The sequence below is a fragment of the Pteronotus mesoamericanus genome, unplaced genomic scaffold (genome assembly GCF_021234165.1).
Source record: "Pteronotus mesoamericanus isolate MK-2021 breed Mesoamerican mustached bat unplaced genomic scaffold, CSHL_Meso_final contig_2, whole genome shotgun sequence".
Lineage (NCBI taxonomy): Eukaryota > Metazoa > Chordata > Mammalia > Chiroptera > Mormoopidae > Pteronotus > Pteronotus mesoamericanus.
In genome coordinates this window covers 23,853,054-23,878,014 of record NW_026555084.1, presented here as the reverse complement: position 1 = coordinate 23,878,014, position 24,961 = coordinate 23,853,054, and the positions used below count along the sequence as shown (strand labels likewise).

At 39.9% G+C, this 24,961-nt stretch overlaps 1 protein-coding gene and 1 pseudogene across 1 annotated transcript in view; one reads left to right on the top strand and one right to left on the bottom strand.

Annotated features, from left to right (window-relative positions):
• The first annotated feature begins 2,122 nt into the window (after positions 1-2,122).
• The window catches only part of CTNNA1 (catenin alpha 1), a 170,358-nt gene continuing 147,519 nt past the window's right edge, over positions 2,123-24,961 (top strand). The window contains exon 1 of the mRNA XM_054568386.1: positions 2,123-2,239. The gene's annotated coding sequence lies outside the window, so the exon portion shown is untranslated. The remainder of the gene's footprint in view (positions 2,240-24,961) is intronic.
• On the bottom strand, positions 9,323-10,438 carry LOC129066647 (60S ribosomal protein L4-like; annotated as a pseudogene).

Below are 24,961 nucleotides of genomic sequence, written 5' to 3'. Positions count from 1 at the left end.
TTTTAAGTGAGAATAGGGATCAAGTCAGTGTTATTCACTACTGCTTCCTCAGCACATAGCAAGTGCCTGGGACATATGAATACTCAAGTCTTTCCTAGTATACTTTTCGAGTTTTCTCAGAGGTAGGGAACTGACTCCCCTTAGCTGATGGGGTATACTGCAAGTCTCTCATCATATTCTTTCTGTCACCAGGCACTTTGTTTCCCAAAATAAACCTTGCGCTTTTATTTTCAGGGCCTGTCATAGTCTGTTTGGGCTGCTATAACAAAAATACCACAGACTGGGTAGTTTATAAACAGAAATTTCTTTTTTAAAAAAGATTTAAAAAATTTTACTTTTAGAGAGAGGGGAAAGGAGGGAGAATGAGAGGGAGAGAAATATTGATGTGTGAGAGCTACATCTATCAGTTGGTCCTCCACCGGGGACCTGGCCCGCAATCCAGGCATGTGCCCTGACTGGGAATCGAACTGGAGATCTTTCAGTTTTCAGGCCAGTACCCAATCCACTGAGCCAAACCAGCCAGGGCAGAAATTTATTTCTGACAGTTCCGGAGGCTGGAAAATCCAGCATGGTCATGTTTTGAGGACAGCTTTCTTCCTGGTTATCGGTCAGAATCTTCTTGCTATGTCCTCACATGGCAAAAGGGGCAATGTATCTTTCTGGGGACTTCTTTTTAAAAATAAGGGCACCAAACCTTCATGACCCAATCACCCTCCAAAGGCCCTATTTCCTAATCCTATCACTTTGGGCAGTAGGTTTTCATCATACGAATTTTGGGAGATACAAACATTCAATCTATATAGCAGGGCCCCATGCTTAGGCTCCACGTTTGGTTTGATGCTCAGCTGTTGGTGTCTTGACACTGTTAATAATTTTTGAACAAGTGGCCTCACAAATTAAGTGGTTGGCCCTGAGTGAAGTGATGGATATACAAAGTTATGAAGCATAATCCTTAAGCTCTATCTTTTGTTATTTCAAACACCTATTTATTGATTGGCCACTAGGTTTTTAGGTAGCCAAGTGTAGTGGGGGGGGAAGCCACCACCACTCCAGGCAGGGGAGACCAAAGGAGCAAAGATTCTGAAGCCAGGAACTGAATGGGGTGCAGTTGGATAAGAATGGCCTTATTAAGGTTTTGGGCACATTCACTCACAGATGTTAACTGGGCACTGCCAAGGGGATGAGCATTGTGCTGGGTGCAGACAGGATACAGCTCCTGCCTCCCAGGCGTCTGGGTTTACTGTGGGAGAGGGAGGTGTGAGCAGTAAAGGGCGAACATGTGGAGGGCAGATCTCCCGAGCACCCTGCTCAGTACTCAGCACTAAATCAGGGTAAACCTCGTTGGGGCTGATAGTGAATATGTAATTTTTTGGGGGGGGGGGTTGTTTTGCAGAGTGTGTGTGTGTGTGTGTTTTGAGCATTCACCAGGAAGGTAAGGAAGAAAGTGTGGGAATAAAATTTCCTAAGTGGCAGGAGGGGTAAAGAGAGAAGCCAGGTCCTTTCGGTTTCCTTATCTGACAAGTGAGGGGATGATTTCTAGTAGGGCTCCCATCTCTCATTATGAGGTCCCTCAGTCGGGTTCTAGTGCCACTCTGTCACGAGCTGGGAGGCCTCAGTTTCTCTTGCAAAGCAGGGGGTGGGCCTAGGGCACTTTTCTGGAACGCTGTGACTGGGGAACACCTGTAGCACTCCTCTGAGCAGTGTGCCCAGGTCCTTGGGGTACCAGCCAGGGATGGGGCCTGCGCGGACCGCGCCCGGCGACTCACCTGTGCGCCGAGTGGTGACTCACCTGCCCTCCCTCCCACTCTGGCTGTTCCAGGAACCACCGCTCCTCCTTCTTCTCAGTGCCGGGGTGGGGGGGCACTCCCGGCTGACGGCCCACTAGGAGCCTGGGATGCGTTAACTGGGTGAAGGGCAGAAAAGGAGGGGTGCTAGAGGTCCTTTAGGGGGTCCCGGCCCTGCGCTGCAAACCCCTCTTAGTTGGGGGCTCTCCTCTAAAACGAGGGCCGGGAAAAAGGGGCAGCAGCGGGAGGCGCCAGGAAGAGCGCGCCGGAGGGAGGTGCTGGGAAGGGCGGGCGGTGCCCGGGCCTTGGGGCGGGGGCCGCGGGCGGGGGGCGGGCCGGGGGCGGGGGCGTCCGGCGGCCCATTTCCTTTTCTGAGCAGGACGGGAGGAAGACAAAGCGGCGTCCGTCGGCTTCGGGCCTCGGGAATTTTCCTGCCCTCGCCCCGTTCGCCGCAGGTAACTCTCTTCGCGCGGGCGTGGGTTCCCCAGCAGGGCTGAGGGGCTCTTTGGCGGGTCGCGAGGGGCTCCATCTCCTTTGCGACCGTGCCGGGAATAGGGTTTCGGACGGGCGCGGTTGCGACGCCCGGCCCGCTTCCCCTGAGGGATCCTGGGCCTGGGCCCTGGCCGGTCGGGTGGGGCCGGCCTTTTCTGGCACTCGGGAAGTTGAGGGGCCACCACGGCTGGAACCCAGCGAGCCTCAGGCCCCGCGCGGCCGCCTCTCTCCCTCTTGGGAAAGTTTCTCCCGGTTTCTAAACTTTGTTCAAGTGGATTCGGTGCGCGCGCCAGGCCCGCGGCTGGGCCCCCTCGGCTGCCGTGTGGTGAGGCGTCTGCGCGTTCCCGGTGCGGAGACGTTCGGTAACTGAGTTTCCCAGGGAAGTGATTGTGGTTTGTGGTTTCCGTGGTCGCACTTCTCCGCCCCCGTCACCGAAACTTGCCGGTCTGCTGGCTAGAACGTCGGCTGGCCCGCACACCCGCATTTCCGGGCGCGAGCACTGCGAAAGTTTTTGCGCTCGCTTTCTCTGACATTGCTTGGGAAGGTGCGCCACACCCGTGTGGACTTTTGGCGTGTACCAAGTTAACCTTTGTTGCGCTATTACTCAGGCTTCTTGTGCTGGTTAACTGGAAGCTGTTAACTCGGGTTGGTCCTAGTTCTTCTGAGTGTTGACTTCCTAGTTCTTTTTTGTTGACTTTTAAAGGGGTGTGCGTGTTTGTGAAGCACTTGATGGAAAAAATGTTGACCGAATGCCTAACCTTGTCCTGGCAGGAATAGGCTTCCCAATAATACAGGGAGCAGTTGTCTCAACTCCAGGGTTGACACCTTCTGTTGTCCTCCTGCGTCTTTGTAACATTTTTGTGTGTACAGAATTCACAATTTAGAAAAGAATGTTAAGTCTCCAACTAAATTAAGGCTATTTTATATTTATGTTGAAGGAAATGATTACATCGTATTGTTTTAACAGGATAGGCATTCCGGATATTTTGTTTAGCAGTTATTTTGTTTTTTTAAAAAAAGACTGTACAGGTGTATGTTACTTTAAGAAATTTAAGAAATCAGTAAATCAAATTAATTAGGGTGTGTTATTTTGTTCTACAAGAGGAAGGAGCGGAGACATTATCCATCATCTCTCCCCACTTATTTACTCTTCTTGATTTTTAATAAGTTAAAAGAGAATTTCTTTGCCCATTTTCTTGAGGACCCACAGGTGATTAAGATATGGCCCCTGCCCCTGAGATCTCACAGGTGTGATAGGGAAGGCACACACCCAGGTGTACAAGGGAGGCACATTGTTTTAAGTGCCATAAACAGTACTGATGACATAATTGTGTGTGGGTCAAATCTTACATAATATTGGGTTGGCCAAAAACTTCATTTCGTTTTTCTGTACAATGGTTCTACTACTGCCTAGTTGTCTTTAACTTCATTTGAAACAGTTTTGTTAGATTGTATTGTGACAGCTGTCATATCAGTGTGCATTTAAAAAAAAATTAAAATTGGTGAATTTTTGTGCAACTTTTAATACTGAAGATGGAAGAAAATATGCAACATTTTCAGCATATTATGCTTTATTATTTTCATATACGGTAAAAATGCAACCGAAGTGCAAAAAGAGATTTGTGCAGTGTATGGAGAAGGTGCTGTGACTGACGTGTCAAAGGTGGTTTGTGAAGTTTCTTGGACTATAGACATTTTGGCCAAATAATTCTTTGCTGTGGGGTTATCTTACGCACTGGAAGATGTTTAGCAGCATCCCTGGCCTCCACCCACGAGAAGCCAATACCAAGAGATAGCTGACATACTCAGAATATCCCAATCAATAGTTATTAGTGAAAATGAAAAATATGTCTTTTGTTTTATGGAAAAAACCAAACGGACTTTTTGGCCAACCCAGTACTAATGATAAAAACCTTGTAGAGGCATGTGGAGGGGGGGGCTTGCTTTGTTTGGTTAAGGCCAGGAAGGATTGGGGTGGTGGTGGTGGTGGTGGTTGGCATTTGAACAACATGAAAATGAGTAGGGTTTTGTCAAGGGAGGAAGCATAAAAGTGCATGGGAGTTTGTGGAATTGTAATAAAACTCTCTCCTGGTTTTCTTTATTCTTTTGGCTCTTGCTTCTCATCCCCACCTCCCCACACCCCTGCCCCAGTCTACTCATAGCCAAGATTCTGTTCAATATATCTCAGTCATTCACACCATTGATGTGGCATTACCCTCACTCCTACAGCAATATCTCAATCTATACAGTGACTTGGAGATCAGGGGTGCCCTCTTTAGCCAGGTTGAGGATCACTTCTCTTAGCAGTCTCCCTGTTATCAAACTTGTGTGCTAAAGTCCAAACTTCTATTTTGAGTGCAAGTCTTGGTCACCTGTCTACCAGAGAGCTATTGGTTATCTCAGGTGCTTCTCAAACTCAACATGCCCATAATGAGACAACTCTTTCTTCTGGAGACCTAAACTAGAGGTGGTGATCAGCAATAACTGGCAGGGCCCTGGAATTTCTTTGAGAAGGTAACAATAATTTGAGACCTGACAGACAGACCTGGTTGTTGGGGTGGTGGTATGTGCGCTGCTGAAGATTTGGATAGAGAGAACAGGTGCCTCTGCTCAGTAAAAGTCCTGCGATAGGAAAGAACTCCTGTGTTTAGAGACCTAAGAGAAAACCAGTGTATCTTGAATACTTTCTGGGTGTATGAGGCGTCACATGAGATTGCCAGGAAATGCCAGATCACATGTTTGGATTTTATTCTAAGATCTCTAAGAGGCCATTGTAGGGAGTTTCATGATCTGGTTTCCTTTTTAAGATCACTTTGCTAGTGCTTGTAGGGATTGTATTGTGTACAAGTGATAGTCGGGAGCTGAACTAGGAAGATGGAGTGAATATATTGGAGATGAAGGAGCTGTATTTTGGAGAAATGAGACAGGGCTTAAATATGGATTGGATGTAGGAGGCTAGGTTTATCTGTAACTGAGGAATCCCTCAGTGATGCACCACACGGCCCTGCCTGCCCCAATTGTGTTCCATCACTTTCATGATATGTGCTTATCTTGGGACTCAAATTAGCACTTTACTTTTTGATAGCAAACCTCTTCTCACCTGATGGTGTACTCCATTATACTATACTATTATTGATGTCCTGTTTGCTTTTCCTGCTACAAAGTGAGCCTGCCAGCTTGGTGAAGACAGGGATGGATAGCCTTAGTCTTTGGCACAGTACCCAGTATGGAGGGCAAATTAGATGCTTTGTTGAGTGGAGGGGGAAAGAGTCTTTTCTGTCTGGAGTCTAGCTTTTGGGTGGAACTGTGGCAGGTGAAGAAATAGATTATGGAGGACCTTGAATACCAGATTGCTGTTTTAGTTTGATTGAGAACTATCTCCTTTTCATTCTTCTTCCTTTCTACCCAGATCTAATCAGAGATGAAATCTTCTCCATCTAGTCTTCATTTTACATACATTCCTTTTTTCTATTCTCTATGTTTTGTTCTAGCTTAGATTTTTCTCTTATCTTTGAACTATGAAACTACTTCTTCTCTGGGTAAATTGTTGTTTGTTTGTTTTTCCTTTTTCATGTGTTTTTCTTTGCCTGGAGCACCCTTTCTTCCCCCTCATCCATCTGACAAACTCATTTATTTTTTAAAACCCACCTTAGACAGCAATGCTTCTGGATTTTCTCTTGGGTCTCAGTGCTTCTTGGGTACCTTGTACAAATTCTGTGGTTGCATCTTTTATACAATTTGATAAATATATGTATTTTTTGATAAATATTTTTAGGGTATGACTTCCTCCCAGCTGGGAGTTTCTTAGAAGTGGGGTCTAGGAGTTTGTTTTACATAAAAGTATAACATACATGTAGAAAAGCACTCACATCATGAATACCTGCTTAATAAATTATTTGTCTGAATACCACTTGTATCCACCATCCAGATCAAGAAATATAAAATTACATGTAATCTAGGAATCCCATTTTGTTCCTTTGCAGTTACTACCAACCTCTCCGTTCCCTTCAGTTTTTAGTCTGAGACATTAAGGTTGCTCAGTAAATGTTTGCCAAACTTAGTTGAATTTCTTCCTATCTTCCCCTCCATCTTTGTCTTTTACATATCAGCAGTACTCTCATTTGAGAAACTTACTGCTTTCTTGTTGCTGCATCCATTAGACTCTTAGATTGGCATTGGAATTTAAGGTCTTTTAAACTCTGGCCCTAACTTTTAACCTATTTTCTATTGTAAATTGTTGCTGCATGTCTTTCGCATTTGCCAAGCATTTGTACTGGGGTGCTCCATCCTTCTTTGACACAAATGCTATCCATCTCTGAAAGGTGATTAACTCTTTTTTTTCATTGAAGCATGGTCGTCATTGCTGAAAGTTATCTTTATCTGAAATTCTAAAATTTGTGCTGATTATGACGTTCTCATTCACATATCCTGTTTTTTAAAAAAACGTTTAAAAAATTATTTACTTTTAGAGAGAAGGGAACGGAGGGAGAAAGAGAGGGAGAGAAACATTGACGTGTGAGAGAACATCAGTCAGTCAGTTGCTTCTCGAAAGCTGCGAACTGGGGACCTGGCCCTCAACCCAGGCAAGTGCCCTGACTCGGAGTCGAAACAGTGACCTTTCAGTTCACAGGCCTGCACTCAGTCCACTGAGTCACACCAGCCAGGGCACATATCCTGTTTTGTTTTTGGTGCTAAAATACACATAAAGTTTCCTACTTTAACTATTTATGTATATATTTCAGTGTAATTAAGTACATCCACATTGTAGAACGATCACAATCATCCATATCCAGAACTTTTTTCATTTTCCGAAACTGAAACTCCATATTTATTAAACAATAACTTCCACTTCTTTTCCTCCAGCCCCCTGGCAACCATGATTGTACTTTTTCCATCTTTGAATTTGACTACTGTAGGTACCTCATAATAAGTGGAATAAACAAGAGTTATGTGGAAGGGTATCTTCTCCTACTGCTAATTTGTTCTTTTATGACTGGCTTGTTTACTTAGTATAATTTCTTTAAGGTTCTCCTATGTTGTAGCATGAGTCAGAATTTCTTTTTAAGGCTGAATAGCATTCCATTATCTGTCTATCTGTTGATGGACACTTGGGTTGCTTTTCCCTTTTTGACAGTTGTGAATGTTGCTGTGAACATGATTTACAAATGGGTGTTTGCATTCTTGCTTTTAATTTTTTGGGGTATAGCCCCAGAAGTGGAATTTCTGGGTTATACCATAATTTTATGCTTAGGTTTCTGAGAAACTGCCGTAGTGTTTTCCACAGTAACTGTGCCATGTTACATTTTTACTAGCAATAGATAAGGATTCTAATTTCTCCACATGCTCACCAGCACTTGTTATTTTTCATTTTTAGTTTTTAAAATTAGCCATCCTAATGCATGTGAGGTGGTAGTTTATTGCGGTTTGGATTTACCTTCTTTAATGATTAAGTGATATTGAGCATCTTTTAATTTGATTATTGGCCATTTGTATATTTTCTTTGAAGATAAATCTCTACTCAAGTCCTTTGCCTATGTTCATCAGTTTTTTTTGTTGTTGTCTGTTAAATAATCTGGATATTAATCCCTTATTAGATCTATGATTTGTAAATACTCTCTCTCATTTTATAGGTTTTCTTTTTACCCTGTTAGTAACGTCCGTTGAATGAAAAAAGTTTGTTTCTTTTTGGTTGTTGAGTTGTAAGAGTTTTAAAATATTCTGGATATTAATCCCTTATATATCATATACAAGTACTTTTCCCCATTTTATAGGTTACCTTTTCACTCTGTTGATACCCTTTGACACAAAATTTTTAAATTTTAATCAAGTCCAGTTTATCTACTTTTTTTCTCTTTTGTTGCCTGTTCTTTCGGTGTCATCTAAGAAATCATCAGCATACCCAACATTGTGGAGCTTTTCTCCTGTCCCCACTCTCACCTCCCCAGCTGAACTGTGGATACCTTGAGGGCAGGAACTAAGTTCCTAGACTCCTTTGTTACCACTTTACCCTCCAACCATATGATAAGCAAGGGAGACTTAGAGAATTTTTTAAAAAATGGAATTTTGAACAGTCATAATAAACAAAAAAGAGTTATGTGGTAGGGTGTCTTCTGCTACTGCTAATTTGTCATTGACTATATGTCTATTATCTGATAAATGGTGATGATGTGCTTTTTGGAGTTTTTAATCTTGTGAGTTGTAGCTCGAGAGTTTGAACTTTGTCATCTGTGTAATGAGTAAAATGATTTACAAAGGATATTTATTTTAGCCTCTAATGTGATGAAATGCTAATTTATTCTTTCAGTTATGGAGTGTTGGACAGGGCAAGTGTTTATCCATAGGAAGTGGATTGTCTTAGGAATAAAACCAGTGAACTAGTTTAGTATTTAAATAACATTAAGTTGCTGATTTACCTTTCTTAAAGACTCTTCTAGACCATAAATTCTTTTGCTAGATGCTGAGCTTTAAGGCAATTACGATCTTGTATCTTCCTGTCTCCTGTGATTCCTGACTTATTTCTAAGCCTATAGCAGATACTATTTAATAAATACTGAATTACTTAGGCTATATGTAGGATTGTGCTGGGTTGAGATGGAGGTGAAGGCATGGCTTTGTATCCCGTTTTATTTAAGTGTTTTTGTTTTGTTTTGGTAAAGCTCGTTTATATTATCTAAAGATAAATGCTGTTAACATTTTAGTGTATATCCTCTAATTTTTTTTTCTAGGCATGTATATTGATTATATATAACTTTTATAAAAACTATTTTCCTGATATGCTCTTTTGTACTCTATTGTCCATTGATCATAACTGAGCATTTCACCTATTAGTAGCGTAAGATTAACCATTATGCACCACTAAGGAAAAAGAAATGCTGCCAGTAAACTGGGAAATGCCATCAATTGCAAGACATATTCACATTTTAGACTTAAGAATGTGAAATGCCTATGCTTTAGAATTGATGAAATAATGTAATTAAACAATGTTAACATTGTTTTTTTTTTTGCTACAAAGTGATTTGACAATTATAGAATAAATAAATTTAGGTTTATGCAACAGGTTTCTGTTTTTCTGTGATGAGTTTCTTTTCTGAGCGCTGCTTCTCAGCTGCTGGTTTCTCGGTAGCTGCAGCCTTTACTTGCAACCAAAGGCTTCTTCTGTTTTCTAACACCAACAGCCCTCTTTCTTTTCTTCCCAATCACAAGCTTCTTGCCTGGGACCCCCTACTTACTTTGTTTGGCTTCTAGCGCAGCTGCTTTATCCATCCAGAGGTTGTGGTTCCTGGCCTGGCAAAGAATGGTGTTCCTGTGCATGGTCTTTGAGTACAGGTTTAGCTTCAACATGATTCTCAGGTGTTTTAGTGGATTCTCCTTCAGGAATCTTCTTGCATGTTCTTGGAGGGCTTTTTAGATCTCTGGGCTTTTCAAGATTCTGCTAAGGTCTGAATTGAGCATCTTGTGCATGGGGAGATTATAGTTACTGTTGAGGGAGGCACCTTAATGCTAGGTGCCATATAGATCATCTAATCTGTGGATAGCTAAGGCAGCCCCTATGGTGTCAGTGAACTGGCAGGTCATCTAACTAGTGCTGAGTTCTGAGGTACTGGCAGAGCTGTGGCTCAAACATTCCCAGAGTTTGAGGTGGTACAGCTCATTATTCTGGCCAGGATGCTTTTGGAAACGTGTCTTGTGAGCTCCGTGTTTCTACCCACCGAAACATGGCACAGGTGACATCGCAGTCCAAACTCAGAAATGGCCCACATGCCCACCAGGAGCAGGTTTCAGAATGTTCACTTTGCTCATATTGAGCTCAGTAACTCTAGGGATGTTTCTGAAGACTCTGATACTGTGGTCTTCATTATAGATGATGCAAGGTCCCTTGTGATGATGATGATTCTCATTTTGCCCTTGCTAGCTGTCATTTGTTGAGAGACATAGGCCTCTTGATATCATTCCAGGCCTTAAGTTTCTTAAGATGTAGAACAGCCTCGTTTTTCTTATAGCCTTCAACCTGAAGGAAGTTCAGGAACTTCCTGAATATGGCCTTTAGACATGACCAATGCTGATAAGGCTGAAGCAGCGAGGACAAAGCAGATGGCATATCACTTCTGGGTTGTCCTCACTCATCAGTGCCACTAGTGCCAGGTTTTGGTGGGTGGAAACATGTGGCTCACTCTGCTTCCTGTACTTATTATATCTATTTCCTTCACCAAATTAGGAAAGCTTTTTTTCATTATTTTTTCAAATAAGCTTTCAATTCTTGCTCTTTCTCTTCTCCTTCTGGCACTGCTATGATACAAATGTTGGTATGTTTAAAGCTGTCCCAGAGGCTGCTTACACTATCCTCTGTTTTTGGGTTCTTTTTTCTTCTTGTTGTTGATTAAATGTTTTTTTCTTCCTTATGTTCCAAATCACTGATTTGATTCTCAGCTTCATCCAGTCCACTGCTGATTTCCTGTAAATTTTTCTTTATTTCATTTAGTGTAACCTTCATTTCTGCCTGGGTCTTTTTTATGCTGTTGAAGTACCCAGTGAGTTCCTTGAGCATCCTAATAACCAGTGTTTTGAACTCTGCATCTGATAGTTTACTTACCTCCATTTTATTTTGTTCTTTTTCTGGCATTTTGTCCTGTTCTCATTTGGGCCATATAATTTTGCCTTCTAATTTTGGTAGCCTTTCTGTGTTTGTTTCTATGTATTAGGTAGAGCTGCTTTGACTCCCTGTGTTTCAGTAACATGGCCTAATGTAGAAAAATGCACCCATAAGTTGGATGGGGTGGATCCTTAGGTAATCGCCTGGGCAGGGCAACCTGAATGTACCAGGTTGATGGAGTCTCACATACGGTATCATATTCTGTGGCTCTGTGTGGGAGAAGGCTCAGAAAAGAGACAGTGGCCACTGCCTGGCCTCTGGAGTTTTGTCTGGGAGGAAGCTGTCCCCTGGCACTCACCCTGATGCCAGACACTTCAGTTTCTCCCTATATGCCACTGATGTCCTTCCAGCTGCTGCCCTGGTGCTGGAGCCCAGAGGGAGTGAGTCTGTTTAAGTCTTAAATCAGTTGCTGGCCCTTTAATAGGAGATCCCTGAGAATCCCACAGTTTCTGCCATGTCTTCACTGCCCTAGCCTACACTGGTTTTTTACAGCCAGAAGTTATGGGGACTTAGCTTCCTGGCACTGGAGCCCTGAGTTCAATGGTCTGGTGTGGGGCTGGGATCCACCCCCGCCGAGGTATCCTTCCCGATTTTCATCCACTGCATGTGGGTGTGGGGCTGCCTGTTCCATATCTCTGCCCCTACTACCTGTCTGGATGAATGTGACTTCATTAATTCCTTGGTTGTCGGACTTCATACAGCTTGATTTTCTTATGAGTATGGGTGCTAGTTGTTTGGTAGTTTAGTTGCAAGTTTTGCTGTGGTGGTTTGAGGAGGCAGGCTGTGTTTGCCTACACCTCCATCTTGACTGGAAATTCTCAAATGTTTTTGTTTTTATGAAGTCCAATATATCTATTCTTTCTTTGGAACCTACCAGAGTTTTCCTTTGGTGTCATATCCCAGAAATCATTGCCAACTCCCATGTCATGACCCTTTGGCCGTCTAAGAGTTTTACTATTTTAGTGCCTACATTTAGGTCTTTGATCCTTTTTGAGTTAATTTTTGTATGTGCCATTAGGTAATAATCCAGCTTCATCCTTTTACGTGTGGATTTGCCATCTCCTCAGCACGATTTGTTGAAAAGTCTGTCCTTTGCTCATTGAATAATTTTGACGCCGTTGTCAAAAATTATTTGACTATATATTGCATTGCAAATTTCGGCTCTTCTAATGTGTTGGTCTTTTTTCCTCTATGCCAGTACAACACTGCTTTGATTATGTAGCTTTATAATAAGTGGATGCCAAATTAGCATTTGAAGCTAATAATATTTTGTGCATTTGAATTCTGTAGTTTAACTTTTCTATATTTTGATTGTGGAGGTGATTACACAATTGTTTGAGTTTGTCAAAACTCATAGAATAAGTATACCAGAGTGAATTTTGCTGCATATAAAAAGTGAAAAAAATGAATAGTTTAAAAATAAATTCATTCAAAATGTTTATTTTGCTGCTTTCTGCATATTGAATAAACAGATAGTGAAAAATGTGGAATTAATTTTAATTATCCTTTCTGCTTTCTTAGCCCAAATCATTTTTTCCTCACGAGTGACTGAAACCACACCTTTAGAAGACTTAGGGGAATTTTGGTTATACAGTACATGTTGGAGGGTTTAAGTTTTATTAGTACTTTCTGTCTTCTCTTAAGAAGTTAAACACACCAGGCACCTGAGAGTCTCAGAGCAACAGTTCTGAAAATTTGCCCAGGTGTCAGTGTGCTTGCTTCCAGACCTAAAAGGTGTTACTCGTGCAGCTTGGTGGTCTGCTCAGCGCCCAACGATGTGGGTGTGGGTTGAGTGGGCCAAACATTGTGGGGAAGTAGACAGCCTGGCTTAACTTGCCCTGTGTCCTGCTGTTTGCTCACTTTAAGAGCACTATACTAAATTTATCCATTATTGAAAGTTCAAAGTGTGCAGAAATAACCATGTTTCAAAATAAAACTTCAACATTGCCCTTTCTCTGTTGGGGCCTCGAAATGTTCATTATATTCTTCTTTATTTTTTTAAACTGTCAAATTTTTCCTTCTCCATATTCAAGCATGCCTAACTCCATTTCTAATGGAGCTTGAAATTAGCATGCATTTCTATTTACTTGTTGATGGACTGTCATCTATCAACTCCACTCCTTGTTTGGGATTTAATTTGTGCTTTTTCAATAGCTGCAAGTTTGGAGTAATGCATATAATGCAAATACAGTTCAAAAGGCAACTTCAAGTGTTATTCTAAATATTTGTAACAAAGATTTGATCATTTGGAACAGTTATTACACGGGTAGTATGATTTGTTTTTTAAAATTTGTCATCTGTTCCATGTTCCCATTATAGTAAAAGAAGAGAGGGAATTACATCATGGAAGTTGTTATAACTTTCATCTGTAAGATTTTTTAAAAACACTTAGAAGGCAGTGAAAAAAAAGATAATTTATATTAAAATTTTGTAATGAATTTATTCCAATTTAATCTTAATATTAAATAACTAGTCTTTTTTTTAAGTTTATTGATTGATTTTAGAGAGAGAGGGAGACAGAAGCATCAATTAGTTCCACTTATTTATGCATTCATTGGTTGACTCTTGTATGTGCCGTGATTGGGGATCAAACCTGTAACCTTGGGTTTTTGGGATGATGGTCTAACCAACTGAACTACCTGGCCAGGGCTAACTAGTCTTATTCCTTAGTTGATAATTGAAAGACTAATTCTTTCCTGGTTTGTTTTGGCTATTGCGTTAAATTACATTGAGTTGTAGATTTCCCTCATTTTCTTGTTCTGAGATTTTATTATTAAATACTGTTATATGTAAGTAGATCATCAGTTGTATTTTGAAAATGTCTTATTGCTATGGTTTATTTTATTTTGCTAGTATTTGACATTAGGAATTGAAGGTGTGAGTTTGAAGCCTGGTTAGTTACCATACCTGGTTAATAATCAAGCCTGGTTATGTAATCCTGTACTGGTTTATTAACCAGCTTAGACTGCAGAGAGTTCTTGAAACAAAGTGCTGTCATAACTCAGAAAATGCAGTTCCAGTGACATGAAGGATAGGAGTCTTTGTTTAATAGTCCATTTGCCCTGTGCAGCTCCATACCTGCTTTCTTTTCAAGCAAAGATGCATTGTTACTATTCTCTCATGGTATATTGAATATTTCATAATGTTAAATATTTCAGTATTAATCCAGACTATTAATCATGGTTTGTGAAAAATGATAGTGCAGTGAATAAGACAGAAGCCGAAAGGGTAAGTTACTCTTACTGATGAGTCAGTGTTTATGGAGATTTTATATTCCCAGGGAATCTCTAACTTGGCAAAGGTTTTTTGTAATCATTTGTTACCATTTTCTTGCTTCCTTGGACCTGGGGTCATCATGTTCTCAGAAAAGCTCTGGACTGGCTTTAAAGTGTATTTTTAGAAACCTGTCATTTTGCAAAGAAGTGGCTAAGTGAATTGTGAGCTTGATAGTTTGAGAGAAGGGGGAAAAATGAAATGAAAGATGGCAGCCCTTGAGAGAATTTAAGCTTCTTTAGGGTCATTACTACCAGTGAAAGATATGATGTTTTTTGAGTATTTTTATTGAGTCAGGGTCTAAGGCAGTATTTAGTTTACTGTAACTCAACTGCAGTAGGAAGGATTCAGTTAAATACTGTGCATTTAATGTAAGTCTGCATTTCATAGCAGGTGCTGGGGGAGATGTTAAGACTGAAAAATCACCTTTGCTAACCTTGAGGGATTTACAAACTAATGGGATTAGTCATAGTAATATCACAGATGGGGAAGAATTAGCAATCTGTATCCATTTTTGCTAATCTGTAATAAGAGACATTTCTTACTTCTTTTTTACATGGTAGCTAAAACCTAAAAACAGTTGAGCCAATTTAATTAATAAGTTATAGAATGTTATAGATGAAAGTTACCATGGTCCTTGTGCTCAAAGAGCTCTCAGTTTCATGGGAGATAGACACACTCATACAGTGCTCTGTGGCAAAGGCTGTAATAGAGATGAGATACTTGTAAAGTGTTGTGGGAACCCAGAAATAGGGAACAACTCTCTGAGGAAGCAGAGGACATTTGTGTGAGTCTTGAAGGAAGATAGAAAAGTCTGGAAGGGTGCTTTGAACAGAGGAAAGGGCTTCCATAAAGCTCTGGAGAGATGCACATGCACTGGAGAAGAATTTCATGGAGTGGAGGCAGGTGCTGAGGCTAACAGGGTAGTGTAGGTCAGGTTTGTTCGCAGGAGTTTTGGTTTCAACCTGTCTGTGGATGTAATTCCAAGTTACTTTTCAGAGGGGAGTTGATCCTGCAATGATGATAAATAACTAGGGCTGTTAGGAGAAGGCTCCTACTAGTCTAAATCAGGATCTGGGAGAGCTCTGAGAATGGGAAGAGTTACTAGAGTAAGATATTTACTGAGGTGCAGATGTAGGGGAGGGAAGAGGAGGAAAGGGGGTTGTAGAACCTCTTTATATGGGACCTAGTTTGATGGAGGCTTTTTGTTCAGTGGAGATGGGGAAGGCCACAGGGGAAACCAATTGGAGGGAAAATGCTTGGTTTGGGGCCTCTGGATTTTTGAGGAACTCAGCTCTGCAATTATGTGTGTGAAGTCCTTTAGATTGGTGAGATGCTGTCTGGCTAGGAAGGCACTTGTTAGCTGCTTTTAGCCTTCACTATGGTAACTGTAAGAGATGGGGTTTGTTCGTGTGTGTGTGTGTCTGTGTGTGTGTCTGTGTGTGTGTCTGTGTGTGCGTGTATGTTTAGGTTGGAGAGCAGGGAGTTGAGTGGTGGTTCAGGATTTCTTAAGTACCTAGTATAAACAGTAAGAATGGAATGAGTCCCGAGTATTTTTAAGTGAGGAAAGATAAAGTCCAAACCTGTAATGCTTTTTTAGCTCCTTGGCCTATCTTTCAGCCTATCTTCTGCCATTTCATTGTTTATCTTCTTTTTTCACTCACATTTGTGGTTCTTGGAAGGTGCCAAAGTTTTTTGGTGCCACTGTCCCCATCCTCCCATCCCGTATATTGGATCCTCAGGGAGGACTCCCTGGCCATTTGGAGTCTCTCTCCTGGGTGCTCCTCTTGTGCACTGATGGAGCAACTTCCAACTTCATACTTTCTGTTGTAACTATTTTCTTGTCTAGAATGTGAGCATTTTCCCCCAACTTTTTTTAAATCTTTAAGTGTACAGAAAAGTTGAAAGGGTAATACAATGAATACTTAATTTATCATTTCACCTAGATTCACCAATTGTTATTAACATTTTCAGAATTTGCTCAGTTGCTCTATATAAACATTTTTTTGAGGCATTTGTACCTACAGGTACAGGGTACTTTACTCTTTAGTTCTTCAACACGTAACTGCTAAGAATAACAGCATTGCTCTCACATAACTACAATACCACACAAGAAATTTTACATTGATACAGTAACATTTAATTTAATATTTAAAGAATGGTCTAAGAACCAATGTCTGCTCTCCGTGAGCACTTGTGAGAAATACAGACTCTTCCCTACCCTAGCCCTACTGAATCAGAATATTCCTTTTAACAAGATTCCTAGAAGTATCGCTCTCATTCACAGTCCATATTCATATTAAATTCACAGTTGTCCTAGTGATGTCCTTCATAGTTTTTTTTGTTTTTTGTTTTTTTAAATCCAGGAATCAGTAAAATATCACATACTGCATTCAGTTGTCATGTCTCTTTATTCTACCTGTGTGAAGATGAATCTTTCTCAGGGCATTGCAGTTTTTGTCAGGTGGTTCTACTGGTGGTGAGGCTAAGTTAAAACAGTTGAGTAAATGGCATCTGCCAGATTTCTCCATTTAAAAGGCATCTGTTCCCTTTTGCACTTAATCATTAGGTGCTGTTGTGATCTGGTAGAGGTTTCTAAGTAGTCTTTGTGTCCCTAGCACCTAGCAGGATCCTGGGACATAGTAATTGGCCAGTCATTGATGAATTAATGAATGACAAAATAGGTCATCACAGATACATATTCTACAGTACCAGTTTTCGAGACAATTCTTTCTTGTTTTCTCACTCAGTCTGGGTAACTTTCTAGACTCTAGTCAAGTCTAGGTATCTTTTCTCCTCGTTCTCCAAGAAAACTACAGCCCTCTTCTTCCTGTGGGCATCTCCTCAGCAGCGTTCAAGTTTCTCTGCCTTTTAGTCCCATTGTTCTAAAACAAAAACCTTTTTTTCTTTTTGTGTCTCTTTTCTCTTGTGCCTCCAGTTCAGATGCTGGTTTCATCCTCTTTGCTTTTCTTCTCATAACAGAGTCATCCAGTTTCTTAATGGAAACAGGTACCTCCTGTGCATCCATATCAGTTGTCTGTTAGGAGGGCTGAGTGCAGTTTTCTGTTAAACACTTCCATTGTTAATGGTCTTAATCTTACGGGATGGAAGCTAAGTAAATGAACATATTCAGTCCTTGCTGCAAATAGTCACTTCTGGAGCTTTTTGTTTGTTTGTTTGTTCTTTAACTTGATCTCTCACCTCTTGCTCTCTGGTCCAGCCACGTTGTTTTTCTTTAATTCTAAGTCCTAGAAGATGCTGCCTTGTCTCTTACCTCTGCCTGTAAAGTTCTTCCCCTAGATACTTACTTGACTGCCTCTTGTCTTTCAGATTTCACCTCAGATGTTACCAAGACAGAAAGGCCCTTGGAGGATCCTACATAGTTTCACTACCATTACCTGATAAATTTTTTTCCTAGCGCTGATACCTGTCTTATTTATGCCATTAACTACAGTGTATGTTTCATGAAGGCAGAGTTTTTGGTCTTGTTCTGTGCTGTCTGGAATAGTGCCTGTTTGGATAAGACACTCAGAAATTTGCTGACTGAGTGGCTAAGTGGTTGAACATTTTTTTTTAAGGTTTACCTTTTGCCCTTTGCTAAGTGTTTTTGGTAACCATGTGTCTACTGATGCTTGTGACAGGGCACTTCTTTCATTCTGCTGTCCCTGTGTTTCCCCATTGCCTCAAGAAAATAAAAAAGGAACAAAATGAGAGTGATTAAATGTTTTATTATGATTAACAAATAATTATCTTTAAAAAGAATTATAATCATAATAGTCATAATCTTTAAAAAATAATACAGCCTAGCCAAGTGTCGTTTTTCTCGTAGATTTGTATAGCTGGAAGGGGAGTGACAACTTCTTTGTGCCATGTGTGTGCCTGATATAAAACATATTTGTATATGATGAGTTGGTGGCATATAAATGATGGTTTATTTAATCCAGTTACTCTGCAATAGATGGGAAACCTTTCAGTATGTGTTTTGACTCTTTGGTTTGGTCAAGGCTAAGCGGGGGGAGGGTGTGTGTGTGTGTGTGTGTGTGTGTGTGTGTGTGTGTGTGTGTGTGTGAGAGAGAGAGAGAGAGAGAGAGAGAGAGAGAGAGAGAGAGAGACCATATTGTACTTGTGATTGGAAAGGCTAAATTTTGGCGGGGGCGGGGAGTGGAAATGCCATAAGTTTTCTTTTGTTTACATGGAATATGTATGTTTTTATATCACTCATTTTGTTACCCTTCCTTCTCCCCTCCTCCCTCAATCCCCAACCAGTTTACATTTTAGAAGGTCACAGCTTGGAGAATTTAGTATGAGAGGCAGGTGAGTCTTAATTGCAAGGGTTACTTTGGTGTTTCCTTTTTTTTGACACTTACTGGGAGATTTGAGAGTTGAGATACCAATAGCTGTGTTACCTCTGTTTAATGCAAGAGCAGCCTGGCATCCTTGTGACTGCGCTAGTAATCCACAGTCCTGCATCTTGTACAGTGTGACAGTTAATGTTACTGGGGGTACTTTTAAGACTAAATTTTCTGATTTGCATTTAAATGAACCATCCTAACATTGCATTACCTTAACCTTGCTGTTAAAAAAAAAATTGGCATTGAGTAGCATGGTAAAGATATTCTAAAGCTTTGGAGCAGACATGATTTAAGAATGATGTGGCCATTCTGTTGTAAATGAACATTTAATGTCTTTGAAGAAGGTGTGTAGCTCTTTGCATGAAAACAGGCAGTTTGCCAACGATCAGTCTCCTTAGTTCTGATGGAGCTATGCTTTTATTTTTCTGCTTTTTCATTTCTCTGTCATAAAGATTGCTGGTCAAATGCCTACATCTCTGCCCCTTTCTGAATTTATAGCGAACTTTTGCTTTATAGGCAGGATTGCTCTTTGTAATGTAATGAAGACTGAATAACTACAGTTTAACTTTTTATTTAGTTTCACTAAGCATGATTCCTCCTGGAAAAACCTAAGGTTGTTGTAATTCATTAAGGTTGGCTAACTCTAGTAGGTTTTGTAATAGATCTTGTGAAGGAGTGCTCTGTGAGTTAATTGGAAAACTTAGAAACTGCCAAGAGTTTAAAACTTATTTGTTTAGCTACTCTAAACAATATCATTAATTGTAGAGAAGTAGAGATATGACTAAGATTAAGGCAGGAGCTTTGTCTTGGTAGGCTTGTAAATATTTTAAAATCAGGTTGCAGAAGTTCAGTTCAACTAATACTGTGTTTACTCTGCATAAAGCATCTTCCTTGCTAGCAACTTAAGGGATATAAAGAAACATAAGCATAGTTATCCTTTAACTTAAAATATAGCTAGGATGGCCACAAGCTAAACCTGGGGAAAATTAATTATATTTAATAAGACAATACAGAGGCAATGGAGAGATAATATAAATAAAAGGAATACTAGAATTTTAGGGCTAAAAGGATTTAGAGCTTAGAATTTAACCCCTTTGATTTTATGGATGAGAAAACTGAGCATCCAGAGGGGTGAAGTGATTGCCCAAGGTCAGCTAATAAGTTAGTGACAAAGCTGGTACCAGAAGCTGTGTTCTTTCCACCCTCTACAACCCTTGAAAGTTTTTCTGTTTTATTTGTGTTGATACAGTGGCTGTGGAATGCTAGAATAAGAAATGTAGAATCCAAGGAGTAAATCATTCTTTCTGAAATGTCTTATCTGTGACATTTGAAGACATTTGCTTGAACTGTTATTAGCCCTTTGGCAATCTAGAACACTCCATCTTTAGTTTAAAGTTTTAAACTTTAAAAGTTTACTGATTTGGGCTTACTAGTTTAGTGGACAAGTAACCTTTTAAAAACTAAAGTACAGGTCTAACATGATATGACTATAGAGAACATATTTGCCCACTCGGAATGAAACAAATTTCCTGGAAACTGACATTCTGTATCACTAGATTAAGCAAATCTGAATACTTTTTGGCATCTCATCTCCAGTGATTCTATAATTTTTTTAAGGTATATTTTATTAATTATGCTGTTACAGTTGTCCCATTTTTTTCCGTCTCCATTGTGACCCTCCTTAACCCTGTACCCTTCCTCCCACCAGCATTACCACCTCACCCGCTTAGTTCATGTCCATGGGTGGTACATATGAGTTCTTTGGCTTTTCCATTTCCTATACTGTTCTTAATCTCTCCCTGTCTATTTTGTACATACCAATCATGCTGCTTATTTCCTGGACCTTTCCCTCCATTCTCCCCCTTCCCCTATTCCACTGATAACTCTCCATGTGATCTTCATTTCTGTGATACTGTTCCTGTTCGAGTTGTGTGCTTAGTTTGTTTTGTTTTTTTAGGTTCAGTTGTTGATAGTTGTGAGTTTGTTGTCATTTTACAGTTCATAGTTTAGATCTTTTTCTAGATAAGTCCCTTTAACAGTTCATAAATAAGGGCTTGGTAATGATGAACTCCTTTAATTTTACCTTACTTGGGAAGCACTTTATCTGCCCTTCCATTCTCAATGATAGCTTTGCTGGATAGAGTAATCTTGGATGTAGGGCTTTGCCTTCATGACTTTTTATGGGAACTCCTTTGTAGGTAACTGTCTCCTTTTCTCTTGCTCCTTTTAAGATTCTCTCTTTATCTTTAATCTTGGGTAATTTAATTATTATGTCTCGGTGTGTTTCTCCCTTGGTCCAATTTCTTGGGATTCTCTGAGATTCCTAGACTTCCTGGAAGTCTCTTTCCTTGGCTGGGTTGGAGAAGTTCTCCTACATTATTTTTTCAAATAAGTTTTCAGTTTCTTGCTCTTCCTATTCTCCTTCTGGCACCTCTATGATTCAGATATAGGAACGCTTAAAGTTGTCTCAGTGGTTCCTAAGCTTCTCATTTTTCTGAATTCTTGTTTCTTCATTCTGTTCCGGTTGAGTGTTTATTTCTTCCTTCTGTCCCAAATCATTGATTTGAGTCCCAGTTTCCTTCCTTTCACTGTTGGTTCCCTGTATATTTTTCTTTATTTCACTTTGCATAACCTTCACTTCTTTTCTGTTTTGAGTCCGTACTCAATCATTTCTGTAAGCATCCTGATTACCAGTGTTTTGAACTCTACATCTGATAGGTTGGCTATTTCTTGGTTGCTTAGTTCTTTTTCTGGAGTTTTGATCTGTTCTTTCATTTGGGCCATATTTCTTTGTCTCAGCATACCTGTTATGTTGTATGGGGCAGAGCCTTAGGTATTTGCCATGGCGGGGCAACCCACTTTGCTGTGTTGTGGTGCTGTATGTGGGGGAGGGGTCAAAGAGGAAACAATGGCACTTTTTTGGCTCTCTCCCACTTTCAATCTCTTCCCTCACTTCCCACGATTGGATTGTGCCTTTTCAGATACTGTTTCCCGCATGGATGGGATTTTTATACATTCTAGGATCCTGTGGGCCCCTCCAGCGGGCTCTCCTGTGAGGCTGGGATTTTGTCCAGCTACTGCAACACCCACAGGTTTTTACAGGCAGAGGTTTTGAGGTTTTCTTTTCCCTACACTGGAACCCTGGGGTGCACGGTCTGTCTCACTCCAGAGTTGTTCCTCCCAGCTTATCTGCATGTGAATGTGGGACTGGGTTAACCGCTGCCTCACCTACCCAGCTTCCTGTCTCTGCCCTTCCTATCACTCTGGATGAATGTTTCCTCTTTAAATGCTTGGTTGTTGGACTTCTGTACAGTTCAATTTTCTGGCAGTTCTGGTTGTTTTTTGTTTTTAAGTTTGTTGTTGTCCTCCTTTTGGTAGTGTGAGGAAGCAAAGCATATCTACCTGTGCCTCCATCTTGGCTGGAACTCCCTGAATCTAGAATTTTTTGATGGTTAGATTAAGTCTTGGTGAAATGTTAAATGATGCCTGTGCTAATATTTTCAGCAGTATCTAAAGGGGTCCACCTCTTTGTTGTCACTCAAGCATGCATCTGTGGGAGATGATGAACACAGATATTTTCATGTTAAAGATGTCAGGAGTTGATGGGTGCTTTTCTATCTTTAACTGGTCATCATTTTAATATAGATTTTAACAATTAAAATGAAAAGAAAAAAATTCAGTTCAGGCACACAAGCCACATTTCAAGACATCCCTCTCCTCTCCCTTTCTTTTTCTCTCTCCCTCCATTCTCCTCCTACTCCTCCTCCTCTTCCCTCTATTCTCTTTCTCCTTTTACCTTCTTTGCTTTCCCATTCCTCTCTATTCCTCCTCTCCTTCTTCCCCTCTCACTTTCTCCATCCCTTCCCCCTTCTTATCACTTTTTTCTGTTTTCTCTTTTCCTTGTCCTTTCCCTCCCTCCCTCCTCCCTTCCTCCAACTCTCCCTCCCGCTTTCCATTCCTTTATGTATGTATATGTGTATTTAATACATTATTTTTTCTGAACTATATGAAAGTTGCAGACATCATGCTCATTACATAAAACAAGAACATAACTACAATATAATGATTAAAATTTGAAAGTTTAACGTTGATGCAATAATTCATAATCGATTTTCAAATTTTAGAATTGTTTCAATATTTTTTCTTCCGGGGATGGACTGGGGGAGGAGCAAAGGAGGAAAATTGAGACAATTGTAATAGCATAAACAAGAAAATAAAAGTTCAACTTTTAAAAAAATATTTTTTCTTCCAGTACAATTTCAGTCCAGAATGACTGCATTTAGTTGTCATGTCTTTTTAGCCTCCTTTAATCTGGAAGGATTTTCAATCTATCTTTTGTGTTTCTTACCTTGACATTTTTGAAGACTACAGTCAGTTATTTTGTAGATTATCCCTCACTTTGAGTTTGATGTTTTCTCATGATGAGATTGAGGTTATGAAATTTTGGTAGGCACCACCACAGATAGAGATGCTGTATCCTTTCTCAGTGTATTTTATAAGGAGGTACATGATGTCAGTTTGGATCACTGGATTAAGGTGGTGTCTGCCAGGTTTCTCAAATTACTATATTACACCCTCTTTGCAATCAATCAATCTCGTCGGAGTTACCATGAGACTATGTAAATACTCAGTTTCTTAATAAACTTTCATCCATTCTGTTTAGTATTCTGCAAAGATTGTTGCTTTATTCAGTTATTATGATGGTTCTTAAGTGTAGATATTTTTTTCCTAAATACATTATTTCTTTTACATGTATTAGTTGGTACTCTACTATATGGGACAACGTTCCTTCTTTATTCATATTAGCATGGATTCATGGATTCTCATTTTTTTCCAGTGGATTATAACCTACTTTCATTTAATCTTCACAAAAACCTGAGGTGATGATGTCTTATTTCATAAATGAAGAAATAAGTTCACAGTGGTTAGTGATAAGCATGCCTTTTGATTGTATCAACTTTCTTATATCTTATAAAATAAACATTCTCCTTTTTTATTACAAAAATGACTTTCAAAATACCTGTGTAATTTTATAATATCAGAAAATACAGTTAAGCAAAGTGGAGTGTTAAAACCACCCACCACCCCCAACTCTTAGGGACAACATTATTGTTAATATTTTGGTTTGTATTTCCAGATACCTTCCCCTCTGCAGTTATACTTCATATTGCGTATTATATATGACGAATACATCTTCAGTAGTATGTATTTTGAACATTTACTCATAAACTTCTACAACTTTGCCTCATTAAAAACTTTTTTTTTATTTGATTTGAGGGAGAGAGAAAAACATCACTTTATTGCTCTACCTATATGCATTCATTGGTTGATTTTTGTATGTGTGCTGACTGGGGATCAAACCCACAACCCTGGTATATCTGGAAGACACTCAACCACCAACTGAGCTACCTGGTCAGGACTCCTCTATTTTTTTAAAAAAAGATTTTATTTATTTATTTTCAGAGAGAGGAGAAGGGAAGGAAAAAGAAAGGGAGAGAAACATCGATGTGCAAGAGAAACATGGATTATTTGCCTCTTGCATGCCTCCATCTGGGGACCTGGACTGCAACTCAGGCATGTGCCCTGACCTTTCTGTTTGTGGGACAATACCCAACCCACTGAGCCACATCAGTTAGGCCTCCTCCATTTTTTAAAAAAAAATTTAAAATTTTATGTATTGATTTTAGAGGGAAGGACAAAAGAGGGACAGAGAGGAGAGAGAGAGAGAAACATTGATTTGTTGTTCTATACCTATTTATGCATTCATTAGTTGATTCTTGTATGTGCCCTGATTGGAGATTGAACTTGCAACCTTGGCAGTACAGAATGATGCTCTCTAACCAACTGAGCTACCTGGTCAGGGCTAGAGGGTGCCTCCATTTTTTTAAAGGAGAAATTTTAGGTATACAAAGAAGCTAAAGGAAAAAAAAACCTGCGAGTAAATGTGCCTAGTCACATATCCTCCATCTAGAATTAACAGTTATGAGTATTTCTTATACTTTTTTGATCACTGTATGTATATATTTTCACTTTTGATGAACCATTTGATAATTGTAGGCATTTTAACACTTTATTCCTAAGTATTTCAACGTGCATATCCTAAAAATAGTCATTTTTATATATAACCACAATTTCATTATCACACCTAGGAAACTGAGCAGTAATTACATAATATTACCTAATATTTAATGAATGTTAACAATTTACCAAGTTTCTTACAAATGTCTTAGTAGCTGTTACGTCAAACCAGGCTTCAAACTAGTTACATGTATTGCATTAGATTCTTGTGTCTCCTGTTTCTTATAGTCTAGAATAGTCCTGTCTCCTCCTCCCAAATATTGACTGAAGAGTTAAGACCTCATTGTCTTTTTAGAATGTTGTACATTTCGTCTGTTTCCTCATGGTGCTGA